The 22,260-nt window shown below is 38.2% G+C and overlaps 1 protein-coding gene and 1 long non-coding RNA gene across 5 annotated transcripts in view; one reads left to right on the top strand and one right to left on the bottom strand.

The window, feature by feature from the left end:
* DYM (dymeclin) overlaps positions 1–22,260 on the top strand; it is a 342,875-nt gene that overhangs the window by 182,752 nt on the left and 137,863 nt on the right. The gene's annotated exons all lie outside the window — the stretch shown is intronic.
* Positions 1–22,260, bottom strand: part of LOC140634888 (uncharacterized) — a 38,556-nt gene that overhangs the window by 15,723 nt on the left and 573 nt on the right. Inside the window, exons 2-3 of the long non-coding RNA XR_012032219.1 lie at positions 12,883–12,968; positions 4,363–4,450 (exon numbers count right to left, since the gene is read on the bottom strand). This is a non-coding gene — a long non-coding RNA (uncharacterized lncRNA). The remainder of the gene's footprint in view (positions 1–4,362; positions 4,451–12,882; positions 12,969–22,260) is intronic.

Genomic DNA, 22,260 nt, shown 5'->3' with positions numbered 1-22,260 from the left:
AAGTAGAGGGGATGACAGTAGTACAACCACCAGACTGCAGGGAGTGGGCCAGCATGGCTTTCTGGCAAGGTAGAAGACCCACAGGGGCAGGCTGCAGAGAAATCCCTGGAGATGCAGTATTGTTCAACCTGAAGAACATCTAGCCTTGGTTTATTTTTCTACTCTTGCATACCTGCACAGTGTTTTTACAGAGTGAATTTTAGTAAATATTTTTTGAATGAATAAAAACGTTGCTACTCATGTGACATTTGGAGTAGGATGAACAATTTTGTAAAGCTAAGTGTATTTTTTTTTTTTTAATCCAACCGTTTATGTTAAAGTCTGTTGTTGGGTGTTAAAGTTGAATTCCAGCTAGAAACACAATATATAACCAGTTCATCCATTTTTGCATTATACAGGTCCTTACTTCCTCCAACATCTAAGTATCTTTTCTACTGAAAGAAAAAGTGAAAATACAGTTTAGGAATAATTTCTGTTTTAATCCAGTAGAACTTCTGTGTGGCCAACTGTAGTATAAGGCAGAGAGTGAAGAGTTGTACAAAGTGCCGTAGGTACCTAGAAGGAAGGGGTAGTTCTAACCTAGGACAATTTTAATCAAGACCTTAAAGAATGAATAACATCTCAACAGGTAAAGGTGGGGGAAAGCAAAATCCCACATGTAACTAAATCATCTTTGGCTGGCAAGGGAGAAGAATTTGGGGAAGTATATGGAACTGCCTGTTACTAGAAAATTTTTTATTTTTTGTCAGTGAACGTTTGCTTCTGAAGTTTTCCGCTCTGCGCCCCCCATTACCTTTCCTGTTAGGATTCACATCAGGCACAGGTGCTGTCAGTTTCTGTTGCAGGCCACCCTCTTCAAGACGGACTTGTCAGTATTGCAGCCTGTAGACTTCGCATGAAGTTCTCTTGGTAACCTTTCAGTTCGTCCAGCTGTGTTAGGACAGTGTGGGGCATTTGAGCAGCTGCATGTGTCATTAGAATTGACTCGAGGAACCAGACATACTGGGTCTGCCCGCCCTGCTCGATGGTGCCAAGTGGGCATGCAACGCAGAGAACCAGAAGGGAGCGGTAGCTCACGTAGAACATGTAGCACTGGCCTGTGGTTTGGCTTCACTGGGGAGAGGGCTGAGATGGCCACGGCCAGTCAGCGCTGGCTACGCAGCCTTGGAGGTGTCAGAGGAGAGATGGATAGGAAATTAAGTAAGGTCCACCTACATCTATCATCATGCGGTGACAGTTTTGCACTTGGTGTTCCCTTGGTGGTAGCAACAGGAGCAGCCGGGGCTCCCAGGGCCCCTACTGCTCCCAGAGCACTTTCCTCTGCCAGGATCTCTTTTACATATTCCATTTTCACGTCCAATAGCATGTGAAGAAAGGGCGCCATTGCTTTAAACATGCGTGTACATCCTTATCAACATGCCTAAATACCTCGGGAAAATTAGAAGACACTTCTCTAAAAGTTGGAATAATGAGGTTGATCTTAAAGCTGTCAACTTCTCAAAAGGTGATGTATTATTCTTTTTTTTTTTTAAAGATTTATTTTATTTATTCATGAGAGACACAGAGAGAGAGAGGCAGAGAGACACAGGCAGAGGGAGAAGCAGGCTCCATGCAGTGAGACTGGGACTCGATCCCGGGTCTCCAGGATCACACCCTGGGCTGAAGGCAGCGCCAAACTGCTGAGCCACCCAGGCTGCCCTGATGTATTATTCTTAAGGTATTTTATCCAACTACAAGATGGACATTGTACAGGAGAATAATAGTATTCTAGTGTCATGAGTGAAGTCGTTTTTTTTTTTTTTTAAATCATAGTAGGTCCATTGGATTTCCTAAACACTGCATTTTCTTATAGATTTGTAATGTGGAAACATGTTACGTTTTATTGATTTTTACATATAGCTTGAGTTTTTTTTTAATTGGTTCTATTATTTATTCTCTCTTGTTCTCTGTCTTCTGTAGAGTTTTATCTGTTAACAGATAGAATGTAGATTCTTATAGAAAAAGTCTGTTTTATTAATTATAAGGCATATGTCTCAGGCTACCAACAAAGTATACTGAGTGTTTTGAATTAAATATTTAGTATTTCATTGACTATTTCCTCTGACTTCCATTAAGACCTCTAAAATAATTCTTCTCTAATAAGCCTTTTGTTTGTTTGGAGCCAATACACAGATTGATGTGGAGAGAACCATTGTTGTAGTGCATCGGGTATGGTAAGCTGTTCTCGATAACCTATCTAACTTGAGTGTAGTTCATTTTTGGTGAGATGTTAAGTTTCTTTTTTTTTTTTTTTTTTTTAATTTTTTATTTATTTATGATAGTCACACAGAGAGGGAGAGAGGCAGAGACATAGGCAGAGGGAGAAGCAGGCTCCATGCACCGGGAGCCCGATGTGGGATTCGATCCCGGGTCTCCAGGATCACGCCCTGGGCCAAAGGCAGGCGCCAAACCGCTGCGCCACCCAGGGATCCCGAGATGTTAAGTTTCTGTCATTGCAGGAAACACTTGGTTTTGTTCCCAGATGTGTGATAGTGGTGCTGTTTTGAGACTAGAAAGAAACTTTTGATGATGACATGGAATAAGAAACTTTAAAAGTGTGCAGAGATAATAAAGGGCATGGTATTAAAGGTTTTTACTAAGACACATGGTCTGCTTGATCAGGGTGTATAGGGCTGAGCCTGGGAGATGTAATCTAATTTTCTTCTTCCCTTGAATGCAGTTGGTATGTTTGACTAGCACAGGCTAATGCTTCATCACAGGTGATCGTTGTTACTATTTCTTTAGGACAGTTAAATAATCTGTTCTGGACAGTTAAATCTGTTATGTCATACACAGTAAATTTCCCCTTGCGCACAGTTCTTTGAGTTGACAAATATCGTTGTGTATCTGCCGCCATGAGATGAAGAAAAGATTCTTCTCCCCAGAAACTCCCTGTGTAGTTGTGTGGTCACACTCTGCCAGCAACCTGAGCCCCATTCTGTTCCTGTAGTTCTTTCTTTTCCAGAGTGTCCTGTAAACGAAATCGTACAGAATGTAGTCTTTTGAGTGTAGAGGTTTATCCATGTTGTTGAATGGCTCCTTATTTATTTATTTTTTTTAAACTGAGGAGTAGTCCACTATAAGGATACCCCAGTTTATCTCTTTATCAGTTGAAAGATGTTTGGCCTGTTTTCTTTTTGAGACAGTTATGAGGAAGCTGCTATAAATATTTGTGTAGAAAATTTGGAGGAATATAAATTTTCATTTCTGTTGGATACATGCCTAGGAATAATGTTTTTGGGTGAATGGTACATGTATGGTTAAGTGTATAAGAAACTGCCAGTCTTTTCCAAAGTGACGGTGCTATTTTGTGTTCCTACTAGCAATGTGTGCAGGATCCAGTTACTTCACATCTTCACCAACAATTAGTATTATCTTTTTTTGTAAAAGCCATCCTAAAAGATATGTAATCATATCTCATTTGTTTGTTTGTTTGGTATCATTTAAATTTTTAATTTTAATTCCAGTATAGTTAACATACAGTGTCATACTAGTTTCAGGTTTGCAGTATAGTGATTGAACACTTCTATATGTCATCCAGTGCTCATCATGATAGGTACCCTCCTTGATCCCCATCACCTGTTGCCCCTTCCCCACACCGAGAATTCTTTATCTATTACAAGTCCTTTTACAAAAAAAAAAAAAAAAAGTCCTTTTACAGGTGTGTGTTTTGTAAAGCTGTGTCTATCATTCATGGCTTGTCTTGTCTTTTAACATCTTTCAAAGAGCAGGAATTTTTGATTTTGATAAAGTCCAAATATTCAGTTTTGTTTTGTTTTTTACAAATTATGCTTCTAGAATCTACTTAAGATCTCTTCTGCCTAACCAAGGGCCACAAAAGGTTTCTCCTTTGTTTTCTTCTAAGAAGTTTTATAGTTTCAGGTCTAAGCAATTAAGTCTGTAATTCACTTTGAGTTAATTTTTGTCTATGGTACACGGTATGAATCAATGTTCATATTTTTGCATTCAAATATATCATTAGTCCAGTAGCATTTATCAAAAAGACTGCCCTTTCTCCGTTGAATCTGGCAACGCACTAGCAGTTGATTTTCTTTTTTTAAGGAATTTATGGAGATGAATCTCACCAACAATGCCCTTCGTTTTTATTTTTTATTTTTATTTTTTTTAACAATACCCTTCTTATTTACCACCTGTAACAATTAATAACGGGTAAAAAGAGAAATTTAATTAAAAAATAATAAAATTATCAAACGTTTGAACTCTGTGCCCCCTTTTTTGAGAGGTTGACCTAATCATTATATGTACAGGGACGTCATGAAGCATTTCCCTCTTTTTGCACCTTTGAAGCTTCATTGTTCTAACCTGAAGGAGACATGAGCATCCTGTCCCTTCCCCTTGCCATTCTCCAGATTTCTGCTCTGGTGGTGGTCTGTCTTGAGATGATTACCATCTGAAACACAGAAGCCACAACTGCAAATTATTAGAGCCACATTTTTACCTTTATAAATCAATTTAATGTTGAAATGATAGATTATAAGCATCAAAGCATTTTTTAAGTGAAAAATTATGCTGAAAGCAGCCAGCATCACTCGGATTTAAAAGAAGTCAGCACCTATACACAGTTGACGTGTGAAGGAAAAATTGCTCTCCTTTCTGGAGGATGAAGTTTGTGCAGCAGATTTTGAACATACCTCATGTGTAATTCTGGCCACTTTTAGAAAAGATAAGGCCCTTTCTTCCTTTATTTATGTGGTTCTAAGTTACATTACATGTTCTTGGAATATATGGAAGGACTTTACAAAGACATCAACAAGACTTAGAATCTGTGGCTTGAATCTGAAGGTGAGAGTTTGAGAAATTTTTTTTTAAAGATTTTATTTATTTATTTATTCATGAAAGACAGAGAGAGAGAGAGGCAGAGACACAGGCAGAGAAACAGGCTCCATGCAGGGAGCCTGATGGTGGGACTTGATCCCGGGACTTCAGGGTCACGCCCCGGGCCGGAGGCAGGCACAAAACTGCTGAGCCACCGAGGGATCCCCTGGGAACCTTTTGTTGAAAAAACCTGCTTCCGTTTCTCCTCTGTTCTAATACTGATCCTCGTGAGTATCACCAGTCAGAGATGATTTTGTTTCTTTGTCCTGTTCATCTCTCGGGTCTTAGCCTAGGTGTCATGTCCTCTGAGATCCTTTTTTTCCTAGCTCCCCACTGAGGTTTGGGTCTCCCATTCACCCCACCTGCTGCCATATCCCCGCGGCATCTAACACGATGTTGTGCTGTAATTAATGGACTCTCCTTCTCCTTCTCTGCTCTGTAGACTAGATGTTTATTGGGTTGCTGTGTAGGAACACAAATAATAGGCAGGTGAACAAACGCAGTAGGGGCTTTGAGATCAGTGAAAATGAAGACCGGATGGGTGAAGTGACAGTGGAGCCTCTTAAATTGGCAGGTCAGGAGGTCATCTTTAGGGTCTAAGGGAACTTGGAGTCAGTTTGTTTCTAATGATGAGGTCATTGTTTCTTTTGCAGTATAAATGAGAGTGGATTCAGAGTTAACCCTGAAACACCTGTTCAGTGCTCTCTCCTGCCCGTGTGCTTTCTGGAGTAGGGAGAAAGAAAGAGCCGGGAGGGCCTGCTCTTTGGAGGCCGAACGTAGGGGCGCTGCGAGGGGGTTGCAGCTGCTGGTATCCTGGTGGCAGGAAGTGCTTGGGAACTGCTGGATGACCTGTTCTTTTTCTTCCAAGACCTCCATTTTAAGCGATGATGACATTGAAGCGCTCACGCACGGAAGGCCTGCTGCTCCCACCTCCACTGCTAAGCCCGTGTCTCCTTGTCACCTAGTCCGCTCCCCTCGGCCCACAGGGAAGGGGTTGTGATGGCTGTACCTCGTTATCTCCATGTCATTTCCAACAGAATGGATATATCTTCCTCACTGTATTCGTTTCCTGGAGCTGCTGTAACAAATGGCTGCAAACCGGGAGCTCAAAATAACAGAAACTTATTGTCTCACAGTCCTGGGGGGTAGACGTCCCAAATCAGAATGTCAGCAGGACCATGCTTCCCCTGAGACCTCTAGGGATGAACACTTCCTTTCCTCACTAGCTTCCAGTGTTTGCTGGCAAACTTTGACATCCTTGGCATGCATTACTCAGTCTCTGCTTCCTTTGTCACATGGCCTTCTCCTTGCCTTGTGTTTCTGTTATTTCTAGTAAGGACGCCAGTCATATTGAATCAAGTGCCTACCCTGCTCCAGAATAACCTCTTAACTAAGTATGTCTAACAACCTCATCTCTAAATAAGGCGAGGCTCTGAGGTAGTGGGGGTTCGGACTCCCACATGTCTGTTGGCATGATACAGTTCAACCCATGATACCTACTTAACATTTTTATCCTCATACTTAATTCTTTAGAGTTCATTGTACTGTCTTCTGTTCCTGTTCTTCCACCTCTCATTGTTTGAGATTTATTATTTTGCCAATTAGTAAATATATGCAGTCGTGATGGGTCTTAGGTAGTTTCTTATCATTTAATTTTTATATGTTGACTATACAAAAATGTATGTATGAAGATATCTTGAATCTTCAGCTAGAGATAAACTGCCTGATGGGTGACACTGATTAATTTTCTTATAGATTACATATTAAGTAGAGATGAGAAGAGTCAAAGAACGAATTGTTAATTCAGATACTGGATAAACAACACTGATGTCCCTCCCACAATATACAGGTCTTCTTCGTACCCTCTCTTTTCCTTCTGTGAATAGTCACCAAAAAAGCACTTGGCCTGTTTTGTTTGTTCTACAATAAAATACCCCCCTTCTTTCTTGATTTCTTTTATCCCATCTTGCCCATTTCCTGTATCCAGCAGTTACAATTTCATCTTAAAAAAGATATGAAGCCTTTCTAAGGCATCTCATGCTCAAGGTTGGCAGATTTTTGCTAATTTTGATCCAAAATAATGTGATTCACATAATGAATAAAGTGATAGCTAATAAGGTCTTCAGAACTATTTCAGAATGGCTGTTCCAGTTCTCTGTTCCATGGAAAGAAAATAAGTTTCTGGTTGGTTAGGAGGTAGAGGTGATTAAGACAATTGGATCTTTTGCATTTCTGAAAAGTGGAAAAATCATTAATTTCTTTTAAGATTTAAAAACAAAAAATTAACATTGGCAGTTTAGAGAAACAGACCTTAGAGAAGCATTATTTTGTAAGTTCCTATTCCCAGTGATTTATAGGCCTTTATTCACTCCTAAGGAAGGATGTAATTTTACCTTTATGGTTATGACTCTCCTAGCCCAGCCTGAAGTGTGATTGTCAGTGTGACATAAATACATAAAAACTTCCCCAAACAAGGTAACTTGTGGACCATTGGATATGGAACATTAATTTTTGTCAGTTTTTCTCTAGTGAATTAATAAATACTGTGCTTTCTTAATACCAGCCACTGTGCTAGGTGCTAGGGAAAGAAAAATAAAAATCCAGATTTTCCCTCAAAGAGGTTATGGTTGAAAGGGGAGACAGATATAAAGACAGTTGTAAATGCATTTTGTTAAGCTGTATATTGGCAGTAAGTGCAAGGTACAATGGGAATCTAGGAGAGACAGCACTAGATGTGCCTGGGGCAATCCGGGAAAGCCTCAACAGGGTTGCACTTAAGAGAATGAAGGAGCAGGGGGTTGCTGGAAGGACAAAGAGATGGAGTGAGCATCTTCAGGTAGTGCAAAGACCTAGAGGCAAAAGAAGACATGACCTGTCCTCTGCCCCAGGAAGAGGTGTCCATCAGTAACTGTGGCAGTCAGGCTAGTACTGCTGTTGGGCTGACGAGCACTTGAGCTAGTGACACCAATACCAGGCTTTTCATCTCCACCCACGCACGCCAGTGAGCTTCAATTCCATGATTACCACATTCCTGTAACAGACGGCACCCGTAATCCTTGCTGCCAGCTCACAGATGTGGGTTTAGTGTGTGTCACCACACCCATGTGGGTGAAAGGGTGAGGAGTGTGGATATTTTAGTGTACATCTATGACCATAGCTGAAAAACAACTCTGAGATGGGCTCCTGATTTTGAGTTATTTAGTATAACTTCTATATAAGAAGACTTGTCCAGATTTTTAATGACCTTAATAGTTTTTCAACTCTTCTGATTGTAGAGCACTTTATCTTGTGTATATTTTTTTCTGCTCTGCTATAGAAAGGATGTGACATAAATATTTAATCAGTCTCAGCAGAATTGGGCTTTTTTTCATGGCTCCAGATATCTAACTCCACTGATCTAATACTTGCGGCATGTATACTGAAGAATCGAGACTCAGATTGTTCAGAATTTTACAAAGGCTATAAATCCTTTCCTGCCTTTTTGTCAAGAGGGAGTTTATAAAATATAATGACTTTAGAAGTGAGCAAGCTTTTTGATGGTCATAAAGCGTGCTAAATATGCAATTTTATAGCTATTTATTTGTGAACCCAGTCTTTCCATTACATTCTTAGTGTTTATACCCCAGATTATTCAGTGTAGACATGTGTGTGGACTGAGAAACACTTTTGAGTCTAGTACATAGTCATCATCAATATCCCCCAAAGTCCAGATTTTTAAAAACACGTCTCTTAATTTTTCCAAATGATGTATGAAGATAATTTTTAACTTTCAGGCTGAGTTCTGTGTCTCTTATAGCTAATTCTAAAATGAGCATGTGCTTCCCCCCACCTTCAATCAACTCCACCCCCAATGGAACCAGTTTGGCATCTGTGGGAGTCGTCATTTTAATGAGTGTCCTGTCAATCCCCGACTATCCTTGGCACAAGAAGGAGCATAATAACATACTGAAATGCTTCTTTTAAAATATAAACTGTAAACAAATCCAATTGAGAAATTCCTATCAGGTAAATTTTTCTTCCTTATAAAATGTCCATCCATGTTCCTCTCCTCCTAACTCTAAGGTCATGAAAAGAAGGTGTTACCAAGGAATGTAGAATGAATGTCTGTGTTTGTAGATTTTGAGACCTGCTTATTAAACCACAAGTAGAGCAGACAGCGGCATGCTATTAGCACAGTGAAATACAGTGTCAAGGCATGTAGGGTGAGCATTGCTGGGAACCCAGCCCGCTGTATGGTGGTGCCACATGGCCTTATTGGGTGTTTGCAGAGTACATGTCTGTAAGGGAGAGCCACACAGCATTCTTGTTAAATAGTTGCTTTGTCCAAAGTCAAAGACATTTTTTGTATGCCTATGCCATGTAGGCAGGAATGCTGGTAATGAGCTGATCCGTTCATCCCCACCTATAACTACAGGTTGTCACATCATCTTTAAAACAAGGGACAGTTGTATACTAATGAGTACCATGTAGCTGTCCATCTACTTAGTCTAACTAATATTTAAGATATCTGCCACGTAGGACCTGTTACTATTTACAAAACCTAAAATTTTCAAGTGCCTTGTTTCCTTTACTTTGGTAGTATATGAAGATCAATGCCTTTGATGCTGTTTCATTTTCTATAAAGACAAGAATGAGATTTTATTAAGTGAACTGTGATCAAGTCTTCAAAGACAAGTTGCAGTTTTCAAAAAACATTCTTGGAAATAAAGTTTGTCCCTAAAGGAAAATACGATTAATTCTGTGGATACTACCAAATTTATATCTGATTTTAACAAATATTTTAGAAACAGGAAACAAGTAATTTGACAAAAACTTGTGAAATTGCTATCTAAAGTATTTGGCTATCCTTCAAGCTCCTACACATGTTTACATTTTAGGTCTTTATTGATGCATGTATCGCAAGATAAGTAGCTAGTTTAGGATGAAAGATCTTACTGGAAGATTTTTATTTTTTTTATTTTTTTTTTTAAATTTTTTATTTATTTATGATAGTCACAGAGAGAGAGAGAGAGAGAGAGAGAGGCAGAGACACAGGCAGAGGGAGAAGCAGGCTCCATGCACCGGGAGCCCGACGTGGGATTCGATCCCGGGTCTCCAGGATCGCGCCCTGGGCCAAAGGCAGGCGCCAAACCGCTGCGCCACCCAGGGATCCCAAGATTTTTAAATCAGTAGAGAGTTTGATTAAATTTCAACTGTCAATAATAGTATATATACATTCTAATTGATTAAAATGTCACACAAATCTAGGAAATTTTCTTATTTTGATTTTTTTTTTTTTTTTTTTAGCAACTGAGATGATAAATCACGGAAAAGAAGTTTGTATTGCAAGGTTATATTGTTAAAGAGGTCCTTTATTATTATTATTATTACAATCTATTACTCTCTAGATCTGGCAGTGGGATATTAGGTCATTTCATCCCTTCTAAGCTAGCGCTAGATTGTTCCTTTCAATGTATTTTCCAGGGCTTGGGCCAGTCTATTAATCCTTCGTACTAGAGATTCCCAGGATCTTCATTGCTAGCAATAGATTTAGCTCCAGGAAAAATGGCTCTGCTGCCAAGGAGTTAAATGATTCAAGAGCTGTGCTTCCACCACTGTTGTGTACTTTCCTGACATTCGTCCCACATTTTCCTCTGCTTATTTTCTTGGATGTCGTTAGATAGCCACATCATATTGGAAGTCTTATACTGTGTAAAATTGTGTGTTAGTTTATAAATTTTTTGGTTTGCTAAAATCTCCCCTAGAAACTTAATGATATTTAATGCAAGTGCATGAGCTTATCAATGGGATCATAGATAAGTCTTAAACCCAAGATTGAGTTTTAACAAATGGTTTTCTTTGACGTTCCTAGCATCGGTCCCCATTGGTCATTAGTGACTGTATAGTGCTAAATCCAGTGGGCATTTTCTTTAAAGATTTATTATTTATTTATTTATTTATTTATTTATTTATTTATTTATTTATTTATTTATGAGAGAGAGAGAGAGAGAGAGAGGCAGAGACACAGGCAGAGGGAGAAGCAGGCTCCATGCCAGGAACCCAACGTGGGACTCGATCCCGGGACTCCAGGATTGCGCCCTGGGCCAAAGGCAGGCGCTAAACCGCTGAGCCACCCAGGGATCCCGCATTTTCTATCTTACTGGCCTTCTCGATTATGTTTGACACTGGTTAACTATTCTTGGCTGAGACAGTCTCTTCTTGGTTTCCTCTTTTTCTTTTCATTGTGTTTCTGTTTATTGTTTTTGTCACTCTTCAAAATTCTGTAAAGGTTCATTTTCCTCAATCTAGATTTTTATTTTTTATTTAAAGATTTTATTTACTTATTTGACAGAGAGAGAGAGAGAGGCAGGCAGAGAGAGAAGCAGGCTCCATGCAGGGAGCCTGACGTGGGACTCGATCCTGGGTCTCTGGGATCACGCCCCAGGCCAAAGGCAGGTGCTAAACCGCTGAGCCACCTGGGCTGCCCCTCAATCTAGATTTAAAGTGATTGTGTGACACCATCCATTAAATGTTGGCATTTCTCAAGGTCACTCCTGGACTCCTTGTCTTCTCTCTGCTCCTTACCTCGGTCATCTCAGCCACTCCTGCCTATACACAGATGGCTCCCAAACATGCATGTCCAGGCTAGACCTGTCCTTGGGCCACTGAGACCTTTTTGTTCACATACCTGATCACATCTTTCAAGTTTCTCAGAGTTACTGCAAACTTCAATGCGTTTATTTATTTATTTTTATTTATTTATGATAGTCATACACAGAGAGAGAGAGAGGCAGAGACACAGGCAGAGGGAGAAGCAGGCTCCATGCACCGGGAGCCTGACGTGGGATTCGATCCCAGGTCTCCAGGATCGCGCCCTGGGCCAAAGGCAGGCGCCAAACCACTGTGCTACCCAGGGATTCCCCCTTCAATGTGTTTAGAATGCAAATCTCACCCTGGGACGCCTGGGTAGCTCAGTGGTTGAGTGTCTCCCTTTGTCTCAGGTTGTGACTCTGGGGTCCTGGGATTGAGTCCCACATCAGGCTCCCTCCAGGGAGCCTGCTTCCCTCTGCCTGTGTCTCTGCCTCTCTCTGTGTGTCTCTCATGAATAATTTTTTTTTTTTTTAAATCTTAAAAGAAAGAAAAAGAAGTCTCGCCCTTTTCTTGCCCTTCCTGATCCTCTCTGCTGTTCCCTGTCTCAGTGAATGACATCACCTTTTATGTAAGCCAGAAGCCTACAAGCCAGTTCTTTCCCAGGTCTTGTGAATAACTTTGTCATATCTGCCCACTTTTCTCCTTCACCTCATTGCCTTAGTTCCCTCCTCTACTCCAGTAACTTTCGTGAGGTCTGTTCCACTTCTTAGCTCATCAGTCTGCAGCCAGACAGATCCTTCCAAAATGCAGTTCTTTTAAAGATTTTATTTATTTATTCATGAGAGACACACAGAGGCAGAGACACAGGCAGAAGGAGAAGCAGGCTCCATGCCGGGAGGCCAATTAGGGGCTCAATCCCAGGACCCTGGGATCATGACCTGAACCAAAGGCAGATGCTCAACCACTGAACACCACCCCCCCCCCCCCCCCCCCCGTGCCTCCCTATTTGTAGTTCTATGGAAAAAGAAGGCGCCCCTCAAAATGCAAATCTTATCCTGAAACTGCTCAATACCCTTCTGGTGCTTTCTCATTGTCCTTAGGATAAACACCAATTTTGCTGTAATCAGGCCCCTTTTACTCCCCCCTCCTCCACATCTACACAGATCTTTAGTCTGTGTCATTCCTTCTGCTTGTATTCTCTTCCTGCTTATCTTTATTCATCCTCTAAATCTTGGCTGAATCATTACTTTCATAGGGAAAACTTTCCTGACCTATCTGATCAGTTGAAGTTTCCCTATTTTTAGCACCTATTACCTATTTCCATCAGCACCTATTACCTATTTCCATTAGCTTGATTAGTTTGTCCACATAAAAAAATGAAGAGTTCCTTAATCTGATATCAAATCAATATTCATATTGTGCCTGATTTAAAAGTACCTGTTTATTTTGGTCATTTCAAATCCAGGTCCAGACAAGGTCTTCACACCACATTAAATAGTCATGTCACTTAGGATTATTTCAACCTAGAGCAGGATCAGGATTTTTAAAATAAAGTTTTATTAGAACACAGCAATGACTGTTTATTTGCATCTTGTCTATAGCTGCTTTTTTGCACTAATTACAGAGTTTAGTAGTTGTAAGAAAGACAGCATGGCCCACAAACCTAAAATGTTCACATCTGGCTCTTTAGAAAAGGCTACTAATCCCTGATCTAGAGGTGTATCTCCACTGTCCTTTTTCTTCTTCTTTTTTTTTTTTAACTCGAAACTTTGATTAGTTGATCAACAGCTGTTTTACAGAATATCACACATATCCCAGTTTATCTCTTTGCTTTTTCTTGTGTCCTTTAATTTGTTTTGGCTAACATTGATTTCTTCTGCAAACTGAAAGTTAACTCTGAGGAATAGATCATTGAGATTCAACTTCTTTGGCAAAAGTTCTTCATATAAGCGTTCCTGTATATTTCATATTGCAGAGTATTAGGAAACACATAATGTCTAATTATCCCAGAGATACTAAGATTAATCAGTAGGTTTAGTTGGTGATAGCCTAATCCTTTCCTTCTAAATTATATCATTGTTTTTTCATGTGTTGGTTTCATCCATTGATGATCTTTTACTGAATTAGTTGTTTCATTACAGGCTGCCAGAAGGAAAATTTATTTTTTTAAGATTTGATTTGTAAGTAATCTCTACACCCAGCATGAGGCTTGAACTCACGACCCTGAGATTGGGAGCATCATGCTCTTCTGACTGAGCCAGCCAGGCACCCCAGGAAATTTTTAAATATAATATCACATGCATATTTTTAGGTAGAATTCTTTGTTTCCAAGTAGGTTTGCTTGCAAAGACGGGATTTTTTTTTTTTAATTAAGGTTTTGTTTTTTGTTTTGTTTTGTTTTGTTTTTTTAATTTATTTATGATAGTCACAGAGAGAGAGAGAGAGAGAGAGGCGCAGAGACACAGGCAGAGGGAGAAGCAGGCTCCATGCACCGGGAGCCCGATGTGGGATTCGATCCCGGGTCTCCAGGATCGCACCCTGGGCCAAAGGCAGGCGCCAAACCGCTGCGCCACCCAGGGATCCCCAAAGACGGGATTAATGGTTATTTCTTTTCCTTTAATATTTAATTTTCAGAAAGAGAAATTGATCTTGTTACCTTCAGTAGTAAACAAAACATTTTGTTTTTTGGTTTTTCAATTTTATTATGAACTCATTTTTTATATATGTACTATGTGTTTCAATCACTTGTAGATTAATCTTTTTGGTTTCTGAGCGTGCCATCTTTGGGCGATAGGAGACTCTTATGTTGTCTTTTGATAGGACGCTCTTCTTTGATAATTACTCTATTTCCCTGTTCCAAGGCCAATAGAATGTCTCAGGCTCATTTTGCACGCTTCCTGTCTCAGACCTAGAAACCATCATTCTTTCAAGGAGATCTGGCTTGTAGTGGGAATGATATTTAGAGACCACAATCTGGTGGTGGGTAATAGGGGTGCTATATGTACAAATAATTGTCTCAAAATAATAGTAATATTACTACTAAGTCTTAGTGAATGAAGTTTAGGATTTTTTAAAAATTAAAAAAAAATGTTTAAGATTTTATTTATTCATGAGTGACACAGAGAGAAAGACAGAGACACAGGCAGAGGGAGAAGCAGGCTCCCGGTAGGGACTTGATCCCAGGATTCTGGGGTCATGCCCAGAGCTGAAGTTAGACACTCAACCACCAAGCCACCCAGGTGCCCCTAGGATTTTTTTTATTCCTCTCTCCTTAGAATATATGCCACTAAACATATATAATCAATTCTATATTTTAAAATAATTTATTATAATTTTTAAATCTTTATGTAGTTTTATCACTCAATGTACAGTTAAATCAATTGTTTCAGTTTTCAATTTGAGGAAATTTTTTCCTTTTAAGTTTTTTTTTTTTTTTTAAGATTTTATTTGAGAAAGAGAGAGTGAGCTGTGGGGAGGAGGAACAAAGGGAGAAGGAGAAGCAGAGTCACCACTGAGCAGGGTGCCCATCGTGGGACTGATCCCAGGATCCTGAGATCATGACCTGAACCAAGGGCAGAGGCTTAATTGACTGAGCCTCCCAGGGACCCCCCCTTTTGATTTAACGTTTGAACATATATAATTTAAAGCTGTACTAATGGAATGTAAATTACTCATCACTGCCCAAAATACATCTAGAATAATATGTTCACTTATGTTGCCATATTTTAAGAATAATCAGTGGTAAACCAAGGGTGGGATGATACCAGTTTTTCTGCTAATGCATTGTCTTGTCTGTAAAGAATTTTTAAACTATAATAAACCAAGTTGGTCTGCTTCTTTATCATCACCATGTACCAGCAGTTCCAAATACTGTCAGTGAGACATTGCTTATTACATTGCTGAAAAGTTAATCAATGTGAATATCCAAAGGAGAGTAATAAGAGCGATGAAGAACCTAGAAATCATAGCCCATGGAAGAAAAGATGTGTAATGTCAATCAGAAAAGAGAAAATTAAGAGGTTTACTGTTTCTTCATGTATTTAAAGGCTGTCATGTAGACAGCCTTGTTTCTAATTCCAAATGTCATACGTGGGTAGAAATTTAACTTAACATGCCTGTGGGGATTTCAAGTCTGTGGAGGATCATGGCACACTATTTAATATTTTGTTTTCTTGTCCAGAAATAGACTGTTGTCTCTTCATTTAATCAAGGCTTCTTTTATCCCCAGTGGTAAGTTTTTGTAATTTTCTTCATGTAGGTTCTAAAGATGTATTATTAATTTAATTTAATTTCTTGGTATTTTATGTCTACTAACGAATTTATCAACAATTTTTTTCTAAAAAATATTTTTAAATAGACATTGGAAAAGGATACATGTAATAATCTAGATAGTGCATAAAGTTTAATCTCCTGGTGATCTCAATTTTTTTTGAAAGTTTGTTAAGCATATAAATAATTAATAAATTAATAAAAAGTTGCTATGAAAATATAATCTTATTGTCATAGGTACTGTAAAATACATTATTAGAAAGCCTGACTCAGAGATCTTTTTTTTTTTTTTTTTTTAAAGATCAGAGATCTTTTTAAAGCATCACACTTTCGCTTGTGGTTTTGGGGATCTTTTTCAGATTTAAGTGTTGTTCTAGGAGAGAACATTTTCATACTTTGGTGAAGCATAACCATGTCAAATAACATTTCAGTACTATACATTGCATAATCTTGGACATTTTCATATAAGAAGGCACTGCAGAGATTTCATTTTTTATGAAAATGCAACTCTTAAGTAACAGTGACTATTTTTTATGGGATAGCTCCAGACCACATTTGCTTACTTCCCACGCTCTAGTTTTTCTGATGTCCTAAGCTTTAAGTATAGAGGTCAGAATGACATTTTAGTGCTCTAGATTTGAATGTCATAATCTAAAAAATGGATATTATTCAATATATCAAAAAGACTAGTTCTGTTTTCTTTCTTATATTAAAAAGTAAATGACTTTTTATGTTTTAATACTGTATTCATTTTTAAAACTCTTTTATCTTTGGGGCACGTGGGTGCCTTAGTCAGCTAAGCATGCCTTCAGCTCAGGTCATGATTCCAGAATCCCAGAATCTCCCTACCCAGTGGAGAGCCTGCTTCTCCCTTTCCTTCTGCTCTTGCCCCAGGTCGTGCTTTCTCACTCACTCTCTCAAATAAATAAAATCTTAAAAAAAAAAAAAAAAAAAAAGCCACCTTTTATCTTGAAATTGCAGATTTCAGAAAAACTAGTTTCCTCATTCACCTTTGATTTAGAGTCCTGAAATGGTAAAATTTTATCCCATTTGTATTGTCTCTCTTTTTTTTTTAAACATTTGAGAATTTATAGACATGATATACCTTTACTTTTATCACCAAATACTTCAGTGTCTGTTTCTTAAAAACATTTATCAAAACCAGGAAATTAATATTGTCTAATCTATAGACACTCAAATTTTGTTATTTACGTCACTAATTTCCTTTCTAGAGAAAAAAAAGATGCCTTATAACCCTCCCTCATCTGGGATCTAATCCCAGAATCACATTATATTTAGTTGCCCTCTTTTATTTCTTTAAGTGTGGAACAGCTCCCCTTGCCTTTCTTTGTCTTTCAAAATTTGAAGAATATGGAAACTTTTTTTTTTTTTTTTTGGAAAATGCTCTTCAATTTAGATTCTTATGATTCCTCAGGATTAGATTTAAGCTCTTTTGTGATCCTATCAGGAGATATATGATGTCTCTTTACTGATAATATTAACTGTGATTGCTTGCTTAAAAATGTGAATCACCATCACCTTAACACAGTCCTTTCCAGGACTCAATAAAAATATCTAGTTATAAACCCACTTAAGAAAATTTCTTTAACTCTATTTTAGACATTATGAGGTTCTTGAGACTTTTGTTTGGGAGAAATGGGAGGTACAGACTTGCGGAGCTTCTAGAGAAGGCGGGTCCTGAGCTTGGATGTTGGTTTATCGAGTTACGAACCTCAGGCCCTGAGTATGACTCAATTGTTGGTGGATTCCACTGAGAGGAATTCTTCCGTGACTGATAGGATGGTCAGTGTGCCACTTACTGTCTTTATTCTGCAGTTTTATTATTTGTTAAATAAGGATTGTGATGCTTTTTAATTATCACAGTGGTTATATGGGGACAGAAAAATAAAGAGGTCAGAAATGTGAGAGTGTTTCTTTTTTCTGATTCCTCCTTCATATATTGATGAAAAACAGATCAAAAAGCTGTTGCCTGGTGTTTCTGTATGGCCTGGTGGCTGACACACAGATCTCTAGTGCATTTTTCTAGATCTGCCCTTGACCTATTTCTATTCAGTACTTCTATTAATAACTTTTTAGAAGAAATCATGAATGGTATTCCCAGTTTTATAGATGACAAAGTCAGAATCTATATTCAAAATGAGCTTCACATTTTAAAATGAAGTCAAGCTCTGCAAGATGACATTTCCTTACTTCAATTCCAAAAGATGAGTTGCAAAATAAAGGATTGATAAGATTGTTCTGTAATGCATTGCACTTGGTCACCAGTTTAACATGAGCAATTGATAAAAACTTAATGTGATCCTGTGTTTATCAAAAAGAATTATACTATTCAATTCATGGAAGATAATAGTAATATTACCACTGTGTTTTAAGAGTATTTAAAAATGAGAGTGTATCTAGAAAAAGATAACCAGGATGTTGATCTTTTTGTCAGAGCAAGATTTTAATCAGATACCATATAACTAAGAATGATTAGAAGAGATTCTTTTGTTGGGTATAGCTATGAAATGCTGAAATAAATGCAACATCCTATTTTTCAATCCATTTTCATATCTGTGCCTTTCTTTTGAATCATTTATGTTTTTAAGATAATTTCATAATAAAAATCTTGTTCAGCAACCAATAAACACTATCCATTGGATGCTCATAGTTAATAATGACAGCTTCATGTAATTAAAAGCCAGTTTTCTGTGCCTTGATTTATATTTAAGGAATACAGATTAATTGAGCGGAAGTTAAAGTAACAGTGTCAAAGTCTAGGGTTAGTTTTGAGTTCATTTTTTTCAATTATTAAAATTGCTATGAAAATATTAAGATAGGCTTCATGATAGAATTGTGATTAAAAAGCTAGCTGTATTTTTTTGTTTGTTCATTTCTTGGGTTTTTGTTGTTGGTTTTTTTTTGTTTTGTTTTGTTTTGTAAGTTAAAAGTGGTGGAACCAAAGAGTTTTTCTCATAATGAGGTTATATCTCTCATATGTCTGCTAATCACCAGGGCTATTTCCATTCAGTCTCTATTAAATAATATAATAATATTTCAAGATTATTAAGAGGAAGGAACTTTTCTAAATTGAACAGGAGCTCCTTTTCTAAGAATGTGTTAACTGTATCAGTCACACAATTTGAAAGTTTAAGATTTATATTTGCTTAGCATATACGGAAGTCATCTTAAAGGTATATCGTCACATGACCTTCCTGAAACACCTTGTGACAGCATTCTTAGATTTTCTCCTGACTTCTCTAGCTACGAGTGAGTATTCTCTACCAGCACCCCTCCCTGTGACTTGTGAATCCTGGAATTTCTTGGTCCAGGCCCTGTCTTTTCCCTCTGACATTAGGTAATCTCATATATGTTCTTGGAGCTTTGACCTCCATCTGTGTGTCTGTCTATATCCATCTCTGTCTCTGAGTTAGTCCACACCTCTCTTGGCATCAAGCTTGTATGGGTACCAGCATTTGCTGACATCTCACAGCTGCAGTATCTGAAACTGAGCATGTCCAAAACTAAACTCATGATCTTCTCCATAAAACCTAGCCCTCCTCTGGTTTCTCCTATCTCAGAAAGTGTACTTTCATACAATTCCTAATACTAGAAATCAGGGAAGGATTCTTGGTATCTTTCTCCACTGACACCAACTCCATTCCAGTCAATTAGCAAGTCCCATTGTTTTGTTTTGTTTTGTTTTTAAGTATTTTATTTATTTATTTGAGATACACAGAAAGAGAGAACACGAGTGGGGGGAGAGGGGCAGAGGGAGAGGAAGCAGGAGAAGCAGACTTCCTCTGAGCCAGAAAGCCAGACATGGGGATTGATCCCAGGACCCTAGGATCATGACCTGAGCTGAAGGCAGACACTTAACCTACTGAGCCACTCAGGTGCCCCAGTCCCATTGGTTTTACCTCTAAAATAGTTTTGTATCAGCTGTCTCCTGCTCTAAGCCATCATCAGCAATACTTGCATGATCTATTGCAGTGGCTGCTTACTGGTCTTTGCTTTTCCACCCTTGGTGCTTCTGGTTGTATCTTTCAACTTTTGCCCCTCTCCAATTTTATCTTCATATTGCAGAAATGCATCTTTAAAAAAGTAAACCATATCTAGTTGCTCCACACTCAGACCCATCTTAGTTTTTCATAATGGGATAAAGCTTATAACTTGCAAGGCACTGCATGAGCCTACGTGACCTTTTACCATTTTTCCAATATACAGCAGCCATACTGAACTTCTTTTGGATCCTGGAACTTGTGTAAATCTCTGCTTTAGCATATTCCCTCCAAAATAATTGCTCCTTTCAATTTTAAAAAATTATTCAGTCATTAATTTATGTCTGATATGTGAAAATGGTGGAAAGCTCATACTATACAAAAGGCACAGTGAAAAAGTGATTGTGTTGTGTCTTCTATTTCTATTTTCCATTTTTATGTGGTCAAATTTGTGACTCGTTTTTTGTAAAGATTTTATTTATTCATGAGAGACACAGGTTAGGGGGGCAAAGACACAGGCAGAGAGAGAAGCAGGCTCCCTGCGAGGAGCCCGATGCAGGACTCGATCCTGGGACCCTAGGATCACGCCCTGAGCTGAAGGCATGCGCCAAACCTCTGAACCACCCAGGCAACCATTTTTTAATGGCTCTCAGGTATATGGTTTATTTTTTAACTTTTGTAGTTTTATTTTTACCTTCCAATCTTTGATCAACCTGGCATTTCTTTTGATTTAAGAGGTGAACAGTCAGCTGTGTTTTTTCCTAGTTATCTGCTAAGTTATCCCAATATCATTTATTGATTAATTCATCTGATCTTCTGTTTTATTTTATTTTATTTTTTTGATCTTCTGTTTTATATGCCACCTTTATCTTTCTCTTCTTTCACTCTCTTCTTGTGTTCTTGTACTTGTGTGCCATACTGTTTCTGGTAATGTCACTCTACAGTATTTTTTAATATTTTTTAATGGTGGTAGAGCTAGTCGCATCTTATAACTATAGTTTTTCAGAGTTTTCTGGCTTTTCTTAAATGTTTAACTTTCTATATGGACTTCAGAATTAACATGTCTAGTTTCTTTTTTTTTTAACATCCTTTGATATATTTGAGAATATGAATTTTTAGACTAGCACCTAAATATTTAGTGACTTTATAATCCTCGAGTTTCCCATATGAAATTATTTGTTTTTCTATTTTATCAATTCTTTTAAATCTTTTGTTACTATTTTAAAGATTTTTTTCATGGATATTTGTATGTTACTCTTAGATATTTCATCACATTTTGCTGTCATTGGAATAGAATCATTTTCTATATTTTTAAAAACTGATTGTTTTTTCAGGGCACACGGGTGGCTCAGTTGGTTAAGTGTCCAACTCTTGGTTTCAGATCAGGTCACGATCTCAAGGTCATGAGATCGAGCCTTGAGTCAGGCTACATGCTGGGCATGGAGCCTGCTTAGGATTCTCTTGCCCTCCCTCTCCCTCAGACTTTGTACTGTCTTTCTCTTAAATTTAAAAAAAAAAAATTGTTTTTCAAAACAAACAAAAAGCAGAAACCAAAAGAGAACAAACTGATGGTTGCCAGAGGCGGGGGGAAGTGAGGGAGTGAAAATACAGGCTTTCAGTTATATAATGAATAAGTCACGGGGATGAAAGATATAACATAGGAAATATAGTCAGTGGTCTTGTAATAGTGTTGTATGGTGACATGCTACTACACTGTGAGCACAGCATAAGGCATACACTTGTGTTATACACCTGAAACTAGTGTAACATTGTGTATCACTGCACTTCAATTAAAAAGAAACCTGATTGTTTTTTTTGAACAGAGAAAGGCTGTTAATTTATAACCCACTCTCCTTACAATATTCACATATTGTTTGTAATAGATTTTTAGTTTATTCACAACTCCTCTCCCTCAGTCCATACTCTATGTAGCTAACTTCCATTCCTTCTTAAGATGTCAGCTTAAAATTCACTTTGCAGGAGCCCTTTCTGAACTTCCAAATCTCAGAGCAAGAGCTCCATTTTACTACTCTTAGGGCACCCTATACCTGTCCTTGCATAGTGCACTCATTACAGTTAGAAATTATACTGTTTCAGGGGGATCTTGTTATTGCCTAATAAGTGCCTTTCCTTCTATCCTGTAAGCTCCTCAGGAGAGAGTTATGTGCATTTTCTTCCTCACTCTGTCTTCAGAGTCCTGAACAGTTCCACTGTGCCACCTATAGTAGATACTGCTTGGTGATGAGTAGATGGGCTGCTTGATAGGTCGAATAGGTGATTGGATTGCCCAAGTTTTGGAAATTTGCCTGTTTCTGATCTTTTAATCTATTAGTTTTATTAGTTTATTCCCAAAATAAAACTTGGGACTTGGTATATTTTTGGCATGGATATCTAGGTAAGGTTCTCAAAGACTCTAGTAGTTTATGCATATCTGTTGATGGTGATGTGCTTACGGTTTTATTGATTCACCTTGTCAGATTGATTTGGCATTTCCCTCTTTCAAACTTGTTATTTTCAAGTGGTCTGAAAAGTGGCACAATGGAAA

Source organism: Canis lupus, chromosome 6, assembly GCF_048164855.1.
Source record: "Canis lupus baileyi chromosome 6, mCanLup2.hap1, whole genome shotgun sequence".
Taxonomy (NCBI): Eukaryota; Metazoa; Chordata; class Mammalia; order Carnivora; family Canidae; genus Canis; species Canis lupus.
The sequence above is the reverse complement of the archived record's forward strand: the minus strand, read 5'-3'. Positions and strand labels throughout refer to the sequence as shown.